Source organism: Panthera leo, chromosome C1 (assembly GCF_018350215.1).
Source record: "Panthera leo isolate Ple1 chromosome C1, P.leo_Ple1_pat1.1, whole genome shotgun sequence".
Taxonomy (NCBI): Eukaryota; Metazoa; Chordata; class Mammalia; order Carnivora; family Felidae; genus Panthera; species Panthera leo.
The window spans coordinates 95,353,828-95,368,906 of record NC_056686.1 but is presented as its reverse complement, the minus strand read 5'-3'; positions in this window follow the sequence as shown (position 1 = coordinate 95,368,906).

The window sequence follows — 15,079 nt, the reverse complement described above, 5'->3', positions numbered from 1 at the left end:
TGAGTCGTTTCTGGCATGGGCTTATGATTTATTTCAAAGGAAAATGGGACAGAGTGTGTGGGTTTGTGTTTAATGTGAAAAGGGATTTGGAGATGAAAAGTCAACTGGCATGAAAGATTGCAGGGCAAATGCAAAGTAGCAGAGCATGTGGGTGGCCTTGGAGCATGTAATGGGGTATTGAGAAAGGACGGGGCCTCTCACGATTCCGGCGCTAACTAAATAGTTCCATTCGCACAGGCCAATAACGCATTTAAAGAGGATGAGTTAGGAGGCAATGCTAGATCCAGGGTTTCTGAAGCACTTCAGCCCCAAAGACTTTCACATCAGGAACAGGCAGGGCTTTCCACCCCAAGGAGGGAGGCCAGTGAGAGTTCATTCTCCAGGGGAGTCAACATTGAGAGGACACACCCTTCATCTGCAGCAAGATGGACTTCAGTTAGATGAAAGGAAAGCATTCCTTAAGAATATGAGACCTTGGTCTAAGGTCACAAAAGGAGATCTGGGAGCAAAGTTGTCATGTCTGATACTCTGTTTCTTGGAAACAACGGGATGGATTAGGTGATCCTGTGGTTTGATCTCTGTGTGGTACATTGACCACAGGGGGGTCAGGAAGGGGACATATCCCCAGTCAGCTATTGACTGCTGCATGGTCCGGAGGACAGTGGGTTCAAGAACTAGGGGATGAGGGAGGCAGCAGTGTGGGGTCAGACTGGCAGGGAGAGGACAAAGTGAAGAAGGATCTTTTTCCCTTTCTGCCTCTCCCCTTCTCCCCAGGAAGCTCCCAGTCCCATTCATCTTGCTTGCCATGGAGTATGTGGTCTGAATGGGAAACGAGGACAGTGACATTCCCCATCTCTCTTGGAAAAAAAAAATGACATTCCATTTGGTTTTGGAAAATACACAATATTCCACTTATAAAATATTCAATCACTGTCATTAATCCTCCCGGCCGGGCTGGCCCTGCCCCACTTCTGCTTGAGCGGCAGACTTTGGCGGTAGCCACAGGCCCAGGAACCTCTCAGGTTTCCCTTGTGTGGAAAATATAATTAGAGGAGCGAGTGTCCTCTGTTCTTTTGAGTCTGAGCTCTCCAGAGTAGGGGTCTGGGTTTGCCAGGGGCCTTCAGAACAATCTCTAGGTTTAAAGGCCGAGGGCCCCAGTTGACCATTGGCCTCTGGTGACTGGGCTGAAAATGTACAGAGAAGTTCTAGGCCTTGACGAGTTAATTCCTCTTAATGCAACCCAGGGCTCCAGCTCTGAAGGTTCTAGCCCACTCTCCAAAGCTCAGCTGCCATAATAGGTTGCCAATCCTCCCGTCCCGTGCTGGCCTGGCTCTTCTTTTTTCTTCTTTTTAAAGCTTCTCTCTCTCACCTTCATCGTCTCTCTCAGTCTTTTCTTTTCTTTCTTTCTTTCTTTCTTTCTTTCTTTCTTTCTTTCTTTCTTTCTTTCGTATGTATGTATGTATGTATGTATGTATGTATGTATGTATTATCACGGAATCCCAAAATGTCAGAGCTGGAAGGGGCTTTGGGAACCACCTAGTCTGGTCCCTTTCTTTGGCAGTGCAGGAAACTTGGGCCCAGGAAGGGAAAGTTAGCAGAGGTTTTCCCCATAGCAGCAAAGCAACAACGGCCTCAGGACCCATGGCCTGGGAAGTGCTATTTACCTTGCTGCTCGTGGCTAGGCTTCCTGAGGATTCTCCTGACCAGCTCACTCTCAGAGGATGAACTGAGGCCCAAAGGTGGGTGGCAGGTGGCAGAGGGCCCATTCAGTTCTAGCTCCTGTGACAGTGTTTTCCATGCAGCACTGTGATCTCTGCTAAAAGGTCTTCTTGCCCAAGCCTCATTTCCCTGCCCAGACTCTCAGCTCTGTGCGTCATGATGCTTCTGATGCTTCCCGAATTCTCTTGGCTTCAGATCTTAGGCTGTCCAAGAATACATCCTCTAGGATCTACTCCAGGATCCTGCTGTCTACCTTGGGCTGAGGGCTCTGTGCTCCTGCCCCTCTCAATTCCTGGGACCACACGCTCCCCTCCCGCCACCCCACTTACTCTGCCTGTCTGAGCCACCGCTCAAACTCCGCCAGAGCTCCAGATTGACTTGGATTTGGCATTTGGTGAATGTTTCTCTCAATTTTGGGGGAGGGAGCTTCAAGCTTTAAAAAGTAGGAAGAAGGGGAGGCTATTCATCTCTGGGGGAAAGCCAGCTGCCAGATGAGGATGGCACTTCAATCCACCTGACTGGCCCCTGAGCCTAAACCCTGAGCCCAAGGGAAAACAATGGCAATTCTTGCTGCTGGAATGTTCCATTTGCTGCTGGAGAGACTGCCTGGCTCCTGATTGGGAGGAGTCCGTGGGTTACTGTCCTTAGCACTCAGCTATTGGCACCAGACCCCAGCCAAGTGTGGGGATGTCTCTCTAGGAGCAGGCTAGTCCGATACCCTGATGCTCAGCTTCTCCCCACCCCTGCAATTCAGGGCTGGCAGGCCTGCCAAAGACCTCCAGAGGCCACCCAGCTCCAGGGATTGGGGCCAGTCCAGAATCACAGAGTTGGGGAGGTTTTAGGAGTCATCAATTCCTTCCTTCATGTCTAGGATAAGGCAGGGAGGAGAGGTCACGCCCAAGTTCTGCAGTTGGTTGGTGACATAGCCAGAGCACAAATGAGGGCCCCTGCTTTCCAGGATATAAGGGGTCGTTGCCATCACCACCTCCATGGCTTTCCCAACGTCTCTGTGATGTCAAGGAGATCATTTCATTTTCCCACATGTGGGGAATCCTGTCCAGTGCTCCAAGACCAGACTTCTCAGCCCTACTTGGGTTGTAGTATTGCGTGGGGGTGGGGGTCCTGCAGGTTTGGACTGTCCTTGACCTGGGCTCCAGACTAGCACTGCCACCACCTTTCTGGGTTAGCTCTGTCTCTTTCTGTATTTCAGAATCTTGGCTACCACAAGGGCATGAATAAGAAGCGGACAGGTAGTCTGTGGTGGCTGGAAATTACCAAATTCTTTCAGTTATGAAAAGGAAAGCTGTATTTTCAACGCCTATAAAGTTGCTTGGGGATGAAGAAGGGAAGGGGGTGGTTTGGAGAGGAAAAGGGCCTGCCTCCAGATGCTCATGATTCATCTGGTTCTGTTTGCCTTCTGTTCCTTTCGGCATTATGCTTCCACGATTCTAAAATGAAACATCCCGTTTCTAACGGAGGAGCTGACTTAGTGACCCCAAACAAAAAACAAATAGTAGAAGCTGTTTGACTCTGCATTTGCACATTCCCCAGCCCAAGCTGAGGCTGGAAGAAAGTGGCCGGAATCCACAACCCACTTCGGTTTGTTCAACTGAAGGGGCCCACCTGCCTGCAGGCCTCCCTCGGGGCCTGGTCAGCCAGCCCCTGGAGAGTCGCATGTAATTTTAAAACATTGCAACAGGAACAAAGCTAAAGCTAAATAAGCCAAGGGATCCAGGCAGGACACAGCTTCTCTCCTAGCGCAAGAATCTGATTGCCTGCCCCTGGCTTTGTCCTCACACGGTGAACAGCTGCCTCTGAAAACATTCTCCCACCTCCAGGATATCCTTAAATGATGACGGGAACAGTTCATGTGATCCTGCTAACAAGGGCTTCTGGATTGATGGGATGAGGGCAGAGCCAGACCTTTTCCTTCTGGAAGCAGCCCTTGTCCTAACATTGGCTCTGGGCTTCCTGTGATGCCCATTCATAAATGATTCAGGCCCACTTTTTGCAGGACATTAAAGCTCTCTCTCTCCTCCCTTCACTAGGGAGCAAAAACTGTGGCCCGATGCTGGAATTTAATACCCAGTAAAGCTTTCAGGTTCAAGAATAATAAGCCAGCACCATAAACAGCACACAAATCCCACAGCCAGCCAGCCATAGTTGCTGGCTTGGCCGGGGCGCGAGGGAGGTGGAGGAGAGGAGAGAAAGTGGGGCTCTGGACCTGTTTGGGGGTTTCTTGCTCTTTTCAGGGGTGCAGTGTGTGTGTGTGGGGGGTGGGGGTGGCCTTGCCAGGCTCCTGGGAAGCAGCTTTCTTAGTTCCCAGAGAGTCTAGGAACAGCTGATTTGATCACTTCTCAGCAAGGCCAGATACCTCCCCAGGGCTGGTGGCCACAAGACCAGGCCACAGAGGAGTTTGTTATTATTCCACTGACCCCAGTTTGAGGAGGAAGCAGCGTGGGTTCTTCTGCACCTGGATGAACACTCCCACGGCCCACAAGGAGGCCAGAATCCCGTTTCCCTGGCTCCCATGAGTCCGTAGTGTCTGCTCATTGCACTGTCTCTACAGTCTTGGCCATCCCTCTCGGCCCAGCCTGGGCCCTGCACAGTCTTTCTGCGGCCCTCCAGCCCAGTTTTCTGAAGTGCAGTCATAGTAAATTTCTATAACCAGTAATAATAACGGTGAGGAGGAAGTGCCAGCAACCGTGGTAAGAGCCACCATTCACGAAGCGCATACTTTGGGCCAGTGCACTCTCTCCTGAATGCTCTTATGCATGAACTCAGTCTATCGTCACAGTGAACAGCCTTATGAGGTAGGTCCTAGCAGATTAGGACCTCTACCGAGGAAGTGGAGGCACTGTTCATTTTGGTTATGTCGCGCATGGTAGTCTTTCCTACACTGAGCTCTCTCTGAGGGAATGGGTGTGTTACACAGTGCGGACAGTGAGTATTCAAGGCCCTTGCGTTCAAGGCTCTGCTAGGCAAGGGCTGACTAACCCTCCCCGCAGCAACGGGAGGTGGTCAGTGCTTCACCATTTTTCAGTTGAGTTCAGAGAGGTTAAGTAACTTGCTGAGCGATCTCGCGCCACACGGCTTATGAGTGCCACAGCTGGATGTAAAATATGGGTGTCCCATATCTTCTATAATCTGGTGGTTGAGCGCATAGTCCTGCCCCCACTTGCCAAGTGGGAGACCCGGGCCTTACCCTTCCTGCACGTCAGTCTCATTACCTGAGAAAAGGTGGGTGGAGTTACCTGCTTCTAAAGTTGTGGTAAGGATTGAATGAGATGGGTACACGTTAGGAGCTTAGAGCAGGGTCCTTGGCACACAGCAAGCACCCAATAGGTATTGGTTTTTATTATCACGGCTTGGTGCAATGCAAGGCAGCAAATTTTCTTTTCTTTTCTTTTTTTTTTTTTTTTTAAGGCAGCAAATTTTTAATGAGCACTTCTGATGTGACTCTGGACCAGACACTGTTATCAGGTGCTGCCCTGTGTTACTCCTCTTCTGCAGTCTCCACAGCACCTTGAAAAGGTATTAAACGTGGAGTAGCTGATCAGCTGATTTCTGCAATGTAGGTTGGGAGTGCGGTCCCCAAAGAGCTCTCTTCTGCCTGTCATTGTGAATGTCTCCATCTGTCAGTCTGTCTCTTCCTCTCTGCTGCACCTGATTTTGGAAGAACCAATGGCTGCATGATGGGTGTGCTGTAGGTTCTACATTAACTTTGGCCTGATTAGGTTACTTCCACCTTTTGTTGGCTTAGAGGATATCTCAGGTCCCTTGCATGTTTTGATTCCTAGCGAAGATGAGTGGCACGGGAAGAGAGACCTTGCAATGCTTCTGAACTTCCAGCACTTGGGTCTCAAATTTGGAACTTGGCTTCTATGTCACATCGCTTTCAGTCACGAAGTGGAATAAGTGGGTGTAAGAAACGATCCATCGTGTGGGTCATCTCTGGATTCCTAACCATGGCTGTGCCCATGTCGGCTGCACTCAGCGTGCCTCCTTTCCTTTTGTAACCCCAGCCCGAGTCAAAGAAGGATTCTGTGAGTATGTCCACGTGTGTGAAGTAGCTACTTGGGGAAAAGTTTTGTTGCTAATGTTGGGCTTTAACAATTAGGAGGGAAAGGATTATTAGTTTGTTCAGAGCTTCTTATTTAAACTTTGCTGAAGTTGGCTAAATTTAGTAACTTGTTGGGCTGCTTCCTGGGACCCTGCTGTGTGTGTGTGTATCCGGTGGTGGTGGTGGAGGGAGCAGGCAGACCATACGCTTCGTCAGGCAAATGGAGAAGTGTAGCCTGGCTCAGTCCTGGAAGTTGGGTAGAAAAATCAGGGCCGAAAAGGACATTGCTGAGGTGAGAGGGAAGGAGTCATCCCTCTGTCTTGTGAAGGCATTCCAGGTCTTTCTTGGAAACTTGGGATACACCGTATGACTTAATTTCTCCTCCAGCTCCCTTGGGAGTTACTGATTTTCAGTTCTCTTGGGGACACTTCTTACAGAGAAAAGATCTGTTCTTACTCTTTGAATCAGCTGCTACTAAATCCTAGGTTGAAAAGGAAGTGGATATACCTGGCCAAGAATCAGAGAAGAATGTAGGAGGAGAAAGGGAGGGGGGGACCATCTTCTTACTTCTCTCCGAGGGGAGGAATAGTCCAGGGGCAGCTGGACCCTCTTCTGTCCTCAGCCTGGATTTGCACTCCTGTATACCCTAAAGAGTGCATTGAAAGGGAATGCTTTTAAGAGTTGTCTTGTACTTGCTATAAATGTGGTAATGAGCTGACAGGGCAAAGTCTCATAGCAGAAGTCTGTGTGAGGGAACGCTCTGATTGGGATCCTGATGTTCTCCTGTCAGATGCCTGGAGTCCACCTTGTCTCAGCAGGGCCTGGGCTATGAAGCTTCTTTTTCCTTTGTAGGGATTCTAAGGCTGCAGGAGGAAGTTAGATGGAAGATGGCAAAATCTGAGAGGTTTGCGACCAGGCAAAGGGAGCCTGGCCTGGAGCATCTGAAGCGGCAGACCTAGGGGGCACCTTCTGGGCCAACCAAATGGACAGTCAGCTCCAAGGCTAGGCTCCAGCACCCACCTTCTCTGGGAAACCTTCTAGAAGCCCTCAGCCTTGCTTCCCCCTCAGCCCCCCATGCCACCCCCATACATTGGTACATCCCCCAATCTCAGCCCTTACCATACTGTATGGAAATGTCTTGCTGACAGTTTGTCTCCCTATCTAGACAGAAGGATCTTTGAGGGACCGTGTCTCCCTTCTGTACTTCTGTGCCTGGCAGGTCTCAGGGGTGCAGTGAATTGTTGCTTTAGTTAATCAAACAGAAAGCACCGACACATAGGGACACAGAGGGGCTGCTAGCTTCCCTCCCTTCTGCACATTGTTATAGTTGGCTTTGGACTCTGAGAATGAAGAAGATTGCTCACTTTGAAGATGGAAACCTTTCCAGGCCCTGCCAGCATCCACCCACCCTTCCCAGCACCCTCAGGCTCATGGCCTGTGCTCAGGGACCGGGGGCTTGCCCTGTAGGCCTCACTGAGCTGAGCATACCTCCCATTCCATGTATACCTTCTAAAGCCGAGAGAGACAGGTGGGGGGATCATCCCCTCTGAGGTGCTGCCTGCACGACCCGTTCCCCTCCACTAGTATGCATCTCTGAGAGTTGGCTGTGGAGCCCCATTCTTCAGCATGCCCTCATCTTATAAACCCCAGCTCAGAAGGGGTGAGGCAGAGCCACTCGGCTAGGAAATTATCCCTGCTTCCTGCCAAGGAAGGAAGGTGGGAGCAGGAGCTCTTCCTTGGGGGTGAATTATTTAATCACTCGCCTTTCCCCTTGAATCAATGCAACTAATGAACATCTTTGGCCTCTTCCTCCTTTCCCTCTGCCCTCCCCCTCTCCCATCAGCCTCTTATTCACATTCATTTCCTCTTCTTGCTTTTGCCTGCATCCTCCATGACTTTACCTAGGGAAGGCTGGTGCACATGGCAAGCCAGCGTGTCTTTTCCTCTGGTCCTCGTCTGTTCCCCACCCTAGACTCTCCGCACTCCGGGGCACCGGCAGCCTGGACCGATCCCAGCTTCTGAGGACTGGAAATGCCGGTATCTGCGGGTGTCGCCTGAAGGAAAGGCCCCTCAGCTGTCTCTGAGAGGGAGCAGTCAGAACAAGGAGGTGGTGCTAGGCGGAGGGAGAGGGGAACAGCAGAGTCATTTGTCATGACTAAATGGAAATTTATTGCTATAATTCCAGGGCTAGAGAGAAGCTTCAGCAAGGCTGGCAAAGGGAACGGGGACTTTAACAATTGCTAGAAAACCCAGCTTCATCCTCCAATCAGTCTCTCGGGTAGTGGTTCTTATTTGCAAGGTATGGTGGCACGGAGCCCCCGGCAGAGCCTGGGGACCCTGAGGCCACGTGGCACGAAGAACCGGGCTGCCCACCTCTTTGACAGCCCTGCAGGTTTCTGCTCTGGGCAGTTGCTGGCCAGGAGTCAAAGTGTGAGTTCTTCTGCCGGCCTCCTTCCCTTTCTGTCAGGCTGGGGCAAACACTCCCTGGACACCGTGCTGAGACTTGAGGAACATTCCATCTCCACAAACCTGGTTTCCCAAGTGCCCAGCCCTTCCTTCGGCACTTGCGCGCGATGCAAGAGGATGGCGTGTCTTCACCCCTCAGCCTGCTTGTAACCCAGGAGAGCAGACCAGCACAGTGACTGGGGGTGGGGTGGGGTGGGGAGAAAACACGGGGGCTGTGCGTGGAGGATGCACAAACAGGGGTGTGGAGAAGAGAGAGCTCCGGGTGAGCCAGCAGTCAGTCGACTCCTGTTCCTTAACCGTGTACAGCAATTTACAAAGGGCTCTTGTACAAGAACTCATCTTATTTTGGCGTTTTAGTTCTTCTGCCAACATTTCTGTTGCTGTGATCATTTCACCATTTTAAAGATTTATTTTTTTAGTGTTTATTTATTTATTTTGAGAGAGAGAGAGTGCAAACATGAGTGTGGAAGAGTCAGAGAGAGAGAGAGGGATAGAGAGAATCCCAAGCAGGCACTGCATTCATTGTCAGTGCAGGAGCCCGATGTGGGGCTCCATCTCACAAACTGCGACATCATGACCTGAGCTGAAATCGAGAGTCAGACGCTCAACCACCTGAGCCACCCAGGTGCCCCTCATTTCACCATTTTAAAGGCTGAGAAACCTTAACCAAGGTTGAGAAACTTTATGCCATAGTTGATCTGAACACAGTGTTCTAACTTTGGGATCTCTATTCCTCTCATTACACTCTTGTCAAGGATTTAAAATATGGGAGACGAGGCTCAAGGTAAGTAGGATTTAGCTTAGTGGAGAGTAAAAGAAATGAAAATTCAGGGAGGAGAAAGAGTGCCAGCAGGATGTACACTTGGCACATAGCAGAAGCTTAAGAGTGTTACATGAATGAATAAATATACAAATGAATTCCAGAATGCCCCACAACCTGGAACAGTGAGGAGATGGGGGGTGCAGTAGAGTCATTTGTCATGGCTAACTAGAAATCTATTGCCACCATGCCAGGACCAGAGAAAGCCTTCGCTAATGTGTAATACATGGGCTACAGAACAGTGAGGGAGAAGGGTGAGTGAGTTAGGGGGTGGCTAGATTATGGAGGCCTCGGGATATAGGCAGAGGAGTTTGGGTTGATGTGAGAGGACCAGAGAAAGCCACTGAGGTTCTGGAACAAGGGCATCTTCTCTGAAGGCAAGAGAGTGGTGCCTGTCTCTGTGTATTCCATGCCTAGCAACGTGGCCTACGCAAGGGTGCAACAGCATGGAAGGCAGAGTACCGCACTGATTCAGAAGATGACGGTTTTGGGCCTAGATCTGTAGCTTCTGGACCTCGGGCAGTTCTAATAACCTCTCCGAACTTCAGCTTCCCTACTCCTTCAGAGCTCAGCTGAGATGTTACTTCCCTGACACTCTGATTAAGCTAGGCCTTCTGTCATCTATTTTCATGGCACCCTCTATTTGTCCCTCATGGCACTTGTCACAGTTGTAATTAGTTGTCTAATATCTGTGGGTCTGGGAGGACAGGGGCTGTACCTGTCATGTTCGGTGTTGAATCCCTAGCTCTGAGCATGGAGCTGGGCATGGTTCTTAAGAAATATTGGCTTAATGAATGAATGGATTTGTCAAATGGGCATAGTAATATTAACTCACAGAGCAATCAGGGGGGTGAGAGGTCGTCTCGTAAATTCTTTGCAAAGCAGTAGATAAATGGGAGAGATTATTGTCATTGGGACCCGGATAAAGACCATGCTGAGAGTCAGGGTGGGGGGTGTGCAGGGACAAGCTCCGTTGTCAGTCATCCAGGGTGATGTGAGGGGGACAAGGATTGAGGATGTCAGGGATATATGGAAGAAAGACAAAGCACAGTGCTCAGCTCTCCACATATAGAATGGAGAGAAAACAATTCTTACAGTTTCCAGCCAGAAAGATTGGGGGAATGAAAAGTGTCCTCGGGGGCAATGGCGAGAAGGGCCAGGAGAGCCCCCTTTCTCCAGGACTCTGTTGGCCTCCCACACCCCCTCTCCAGAGTTTTGTCTCTTTGCTCCTCTCTGTCTCCCCCTCCTGCACTGTCTCTGGTTTTTTACAGTTCTTGGCTTGGGTGTTTCATTGTCTTGTTTTACATTTTTAGTCTTTGACCCCTCCCTGCCTCTGACCCACCCTGCTCCTTCCATTCCTGTCTAACTTTTCTTCCTCTGCTTCTTTCCTCTGTCTCTTTTTTTTTTTTAATTTTTTTTTAACGTTTATTTATTTTTGAGACAGAGAGAGACAGAGCATGAAGGGGGGAGGGTCAGAGAGAGAGGGAGACACAGAATCTGAAACAGGCTCCAGGCTCTGAGCGGTCAGCACAGATCCCGACGCGGGGCTCGAACTCACAGACCGTGAGATCGTGACCTGAGCCGAAGTCGGACGCTTAACCGACCGAGCCACCCAGGTGCCCCTTCTTTCCTCTGTCTTTAGATCCCTTTGACCCTCCCGGTCCTCACTTCCTCTCTCTACTTCGTGCTTTCCTCTTTGGATGTTTCTCTCTTCTCACCACCCTGTCCTGCCAGCTGTCTCCTGCTGCAGGTTTCCTGGAGGCTTACTGGGACCTGCAGGTGGGTCAACATCAATGCTGCAGATTTCTCCCAGCTCTTCTCTCAACCCTAACACCTGTCCCCTGATTCAGTCTGCCCTCAGTTCTTCCTGCCTGAATTCAGAGACCAAGCAGACCCTCGCTGATTAGAGAAGGACCCTCTCCCCCTGTGGGATGCAGACCCAGGACTGACAGTTTTTCAGCCTCTTTTATATCCCTTTCTGTATTTTCCTTTGTCCAAATGGAGCAAGCCTGAGGATTTCCCTCCCCTGGGATTTGGCCCCCACTTCCCCACCTACAATGCCCTGTGTCCCCTTAGCTGCTCTGCCTGGCTCTGGCCTCCCTCTCTTCTCCTAACCTGATAATAAGGCAAATATCTCACTGTCTCTTTGTGCCTTAATTTAATGCCCTGTACATTTGTCTTCAAATCAGAATGCCTGTCTAGAAAACTATCAGGGGACATGGACCCAGCTGGTGTCACTATCTTTCAGTCTAGCCCAGTGTTATACAAGAGTAGGCTCTTCATAAACACTTTTTGATACTAATGTTCCTGATGTTGCTGATGAAGGTGGTGATAAGTGAGATGAGTCCTGGCAATGTTTCTGGAACCATGCCTGGCACATAATAGGTATTCAATAACCATTAGTAGACTCTTAATCTGAATGATAACGTTAATTGCTTTTCCAGACTCCTTTTCTGAATGCAAATAATAGAGGCAGACTCAGAGGAGTTTAAGGTAGAAGGAGACTCATGGGGTGTAGATGAGCCTAGACCCAAGGGCGAGACATATATCTAGGCTGCATTGGAGTTGGAAGGAAGGAACTAGAAAGTTGTCAAGGTTGTCTAGCTATGTGGTCTTGTCTCTCTCCCTGTGGGACTACTTTGTTCTTCTCTTCCTGTGAGATAAGTTTGCTCTTTTGTGCACATGGCAGGATATGGCCATCCTGTCCTGGTGTTCATCATCTCTCTAAGCTCCATAGCCACCACCTGTGTTTGAGTTCTTCATGCCCATATTTGTAGAAGAGAAATGTGATTGGCCCTGCTGAGATTAAGCCCTTCTGGCCCCTTACCTGTGGATGGGAGCAGGATCACGTTCCACAAACAGGCACAGAAATGCTGCCTTCCAGAGTGATAGAAGTGATTCTTAAAAGGATGGTATATGGTGGTGGTGGTGGTGGGGACAGGGCAGATATACAACAGGAAGTGCCTCTTAAATGAAACAGACTAGAAAGAATGAAGTCCGTCAGATCTGAGAGATCCATGTCGGTCAACCTGCCTTCACAGCCCATTACCTTGGACTTGTGCAGCTCAGTTGGGGGCCACTCCAGGAAGCCAGGCTCCCAAATCAGTGCTGGACTCAGCTCATCCGGTGTGAGGAAGGCAGCACCAGAGAACACCTGGATGTTTCACCCTGGCAGGACCTTTAGGTCCAGGTCAGCTCTGTCTGCCCTCCACTCATTTCCCGTCTGCTCCCAGGAAGGGAGATTTATAAAGCCAGCCAAGCCTGAGTGGCAGCCCCTTCACAGGAGCTGATTATATAGGCAAAAGTTCTTCAGCTCCTGGAGAAGATAAAGAGAAGCCTCTTCCCACAGTGGCTGCAGCGATGGATGGGTTTGCCCTTCTGCAAATGATTACTTTGGTTCAGATAAGGAGCCCAAGTGGCTGGCAAACCAGCAGATTCCTATAATCTCTTTCCTAAGCTTTGAGTTTAAACAACTTCAGTCGCCCTCCCCATCACCCCCCACCTCTTGCAATATCTACTTTGTGATCTCCTCTGAGAAGAAACAAATGTCTGGGCTTCTTGGAAGGTGCTGGTGCTCTGGGAGCAGTGGATGCTGGGAAAAAGCGAAGTCCACCTAGGAATGGAGTACTGTGGTTAAGAATTCAGGCCTGGAGTACACAGAATAAGGTTTACATCCTGGTGGATTACTCAATAAAGTATTTTTATGATTATTTTTAAAATTAATTTTTCATGAGCAACCTAAGAGCCGTGTGGATTTCTTTACATTTATTTTATGGCCTGGTTTTGTTTTTCTTTTGCATTATATTTTGAGGGAACATCATAATCTTTTTAGTGTCTTGGAGGTTTAAATTCTGGATCCTTTATTTATTAAATGTTACCTGGGTCAAATAAGTAAGATGGACTAATTATATGCCAATCTCATGGGGTTATTCTAGGATAAAATAGGATAATCATATGAGCCCCTAGCCCAGCTCCTGGCACATAATGAGCACCATCTAAATTGTAGCTATTATGTGGTGTGTGTGTGTGTGTGTGTGTGTGTGTGTGTGTGTGTGTGTGTGTGTAATATCACTCAGCCATTAAAAAAGAATGAAATCTTGTCATTTATAATGACATGGATGGAGCTAGAGAGTATAATGCTAAGCGAAATAAGTCAAAGACAAATATCATATGATTTCACACATATGTGGAATTTAAGAAACAAAACAAACAAGCAAAGGGAAAGAAAAGATATAAACAAAGAAACAGACTCTGAACTATAGAGAACAAACGGGTGGTTACCAGAGGGGAGGAGGTGGGGGGATGGGTTAAATATATGATGGGGATTGAGGAGGGCACTTGTGGTAAGAACCAGGTGTTGTATGGAAGGGGTGAATCATTATATTGTGCACTTGAAACTAGTGTTGCACCATATATTAACTAACTGGAATTTAAATAAAACTTAAACACAATAAACATAAATTGTAATTATTGTTGTTTCATAAGGTGATCGTTAACTCTCAGAAGAGAGATGCTTTTAAAAAAAATGGGCCCAGGGGCACCTGGGTGGCTCAGCCTGGTGACCATCTGACTCTTGATTTCGGCTCAGGTCATGATCCCAGAGTCATGGGATCGCATCCCAAGTCTGGCTCCGTGTTGAGCATGGAGCCTGCTTGAGATTCTCTGTCTCTGTCTCTCTCTCTGTCTCTGTCTCTGTCCCCCTTCCCTGCTTCCCTACTCCCATGGTCTCTCTAAAATAAATTAAAATAAAAAAATATATGTATATATGGGCGTGAAGTTGGCAGACAGCTACATCCTGACGAGAATTATTCTGTGAGTGTGACCAGTGAGGCCCGTGCCCCAGTCTCATCCTAAAGAATTGTCACTTGGTGGGAAGAACCTGAGATTTGGGGTGGGGTCAGGGTGGGGCAGCAGAAGCAGGAAGGGGGTGGGCCATCCTCCTTTTTATTTTATTTCTTTTTATTTATTATACATCCTGCCGATGTATTTTCCCAATACTTCAACATCTAGAAAAGTATGCTAAAAATCAAGTGCTAACCTCTTATATCCCCCTTGGATTGAACCTTTCCTATTCAATTTCTCTTATCGTTTTCGGATTCAGATGGTGGATGTCATTGTATCCATTCCCCTGTGGTCCTCTGGCCCTGGCCTGAGATTTAGGAATCTCTTTCTTGGAGTTGGAATTTCCTCCCTCATTCATCATCATTTGGTTCTTATTTTACACTGTCAAGGAAGTTATTTTTCAAATCTCCCCTAAGGACGGGGCTTCTTTCTGAGTCTCCCGAGATTATGGGGTATTAGGAAACGTTCCAGATTCTTTGCTACCTCTTGGTAAAAGAATTGTTTGGTTGATTCATTCATCCATCTACTCATTCGTTCATTCATTCATTCAACTATTCTTGAGCGTTTAAATGACTGGGCTCTGTGTTTGGCAATGGGCATCTTGGCTTTTGTGAGACTCTTAATCTGCCCTGGCCCATTGAGCTGCCAGGGAAGGACATCTACTACTGAAATCTTTCCTCCCCAGGTGGTAAGGGATGGGTTCCCACACCTCATATTCATTCTTGCTCCTAAACCCACTGGCTGATTCTCTAATTGAATAGTTTGCACGCAGAGTAAATTTTCTTAATATTTTCAGTGCCTGCCTGGCTTTTCAGGCAGAGGATAATATCCCTTTGTGTGCTAATCGGCTTTCTGGGATCATCCACATTCTCCAGCTTCTCAAATGAAACTCGACCTGGGCCCTCTTGGGCAAATAGAATCCTGGAATTTGCATAAACGATTAAATCTGGCCTTTTAAATTGGGCCAGGGTGTTTCCCAGCTTGCTCAGTGCCCCCTCCTTGCGGTGGTGTGTGTGTGTGTGTGTGTGTGTGTGTGTGGTTCAGGGAAGAGCAGGACCTTTGTCCCCAAGGCTGTGGGCAGCAGGCACAAGGTAGTGAGAGCTTGGCTAGTGAAGAGCTCTGGCTTTACAGCTCAGTCCCAACTCTGCCATTATTAACTGTAAAGCTTG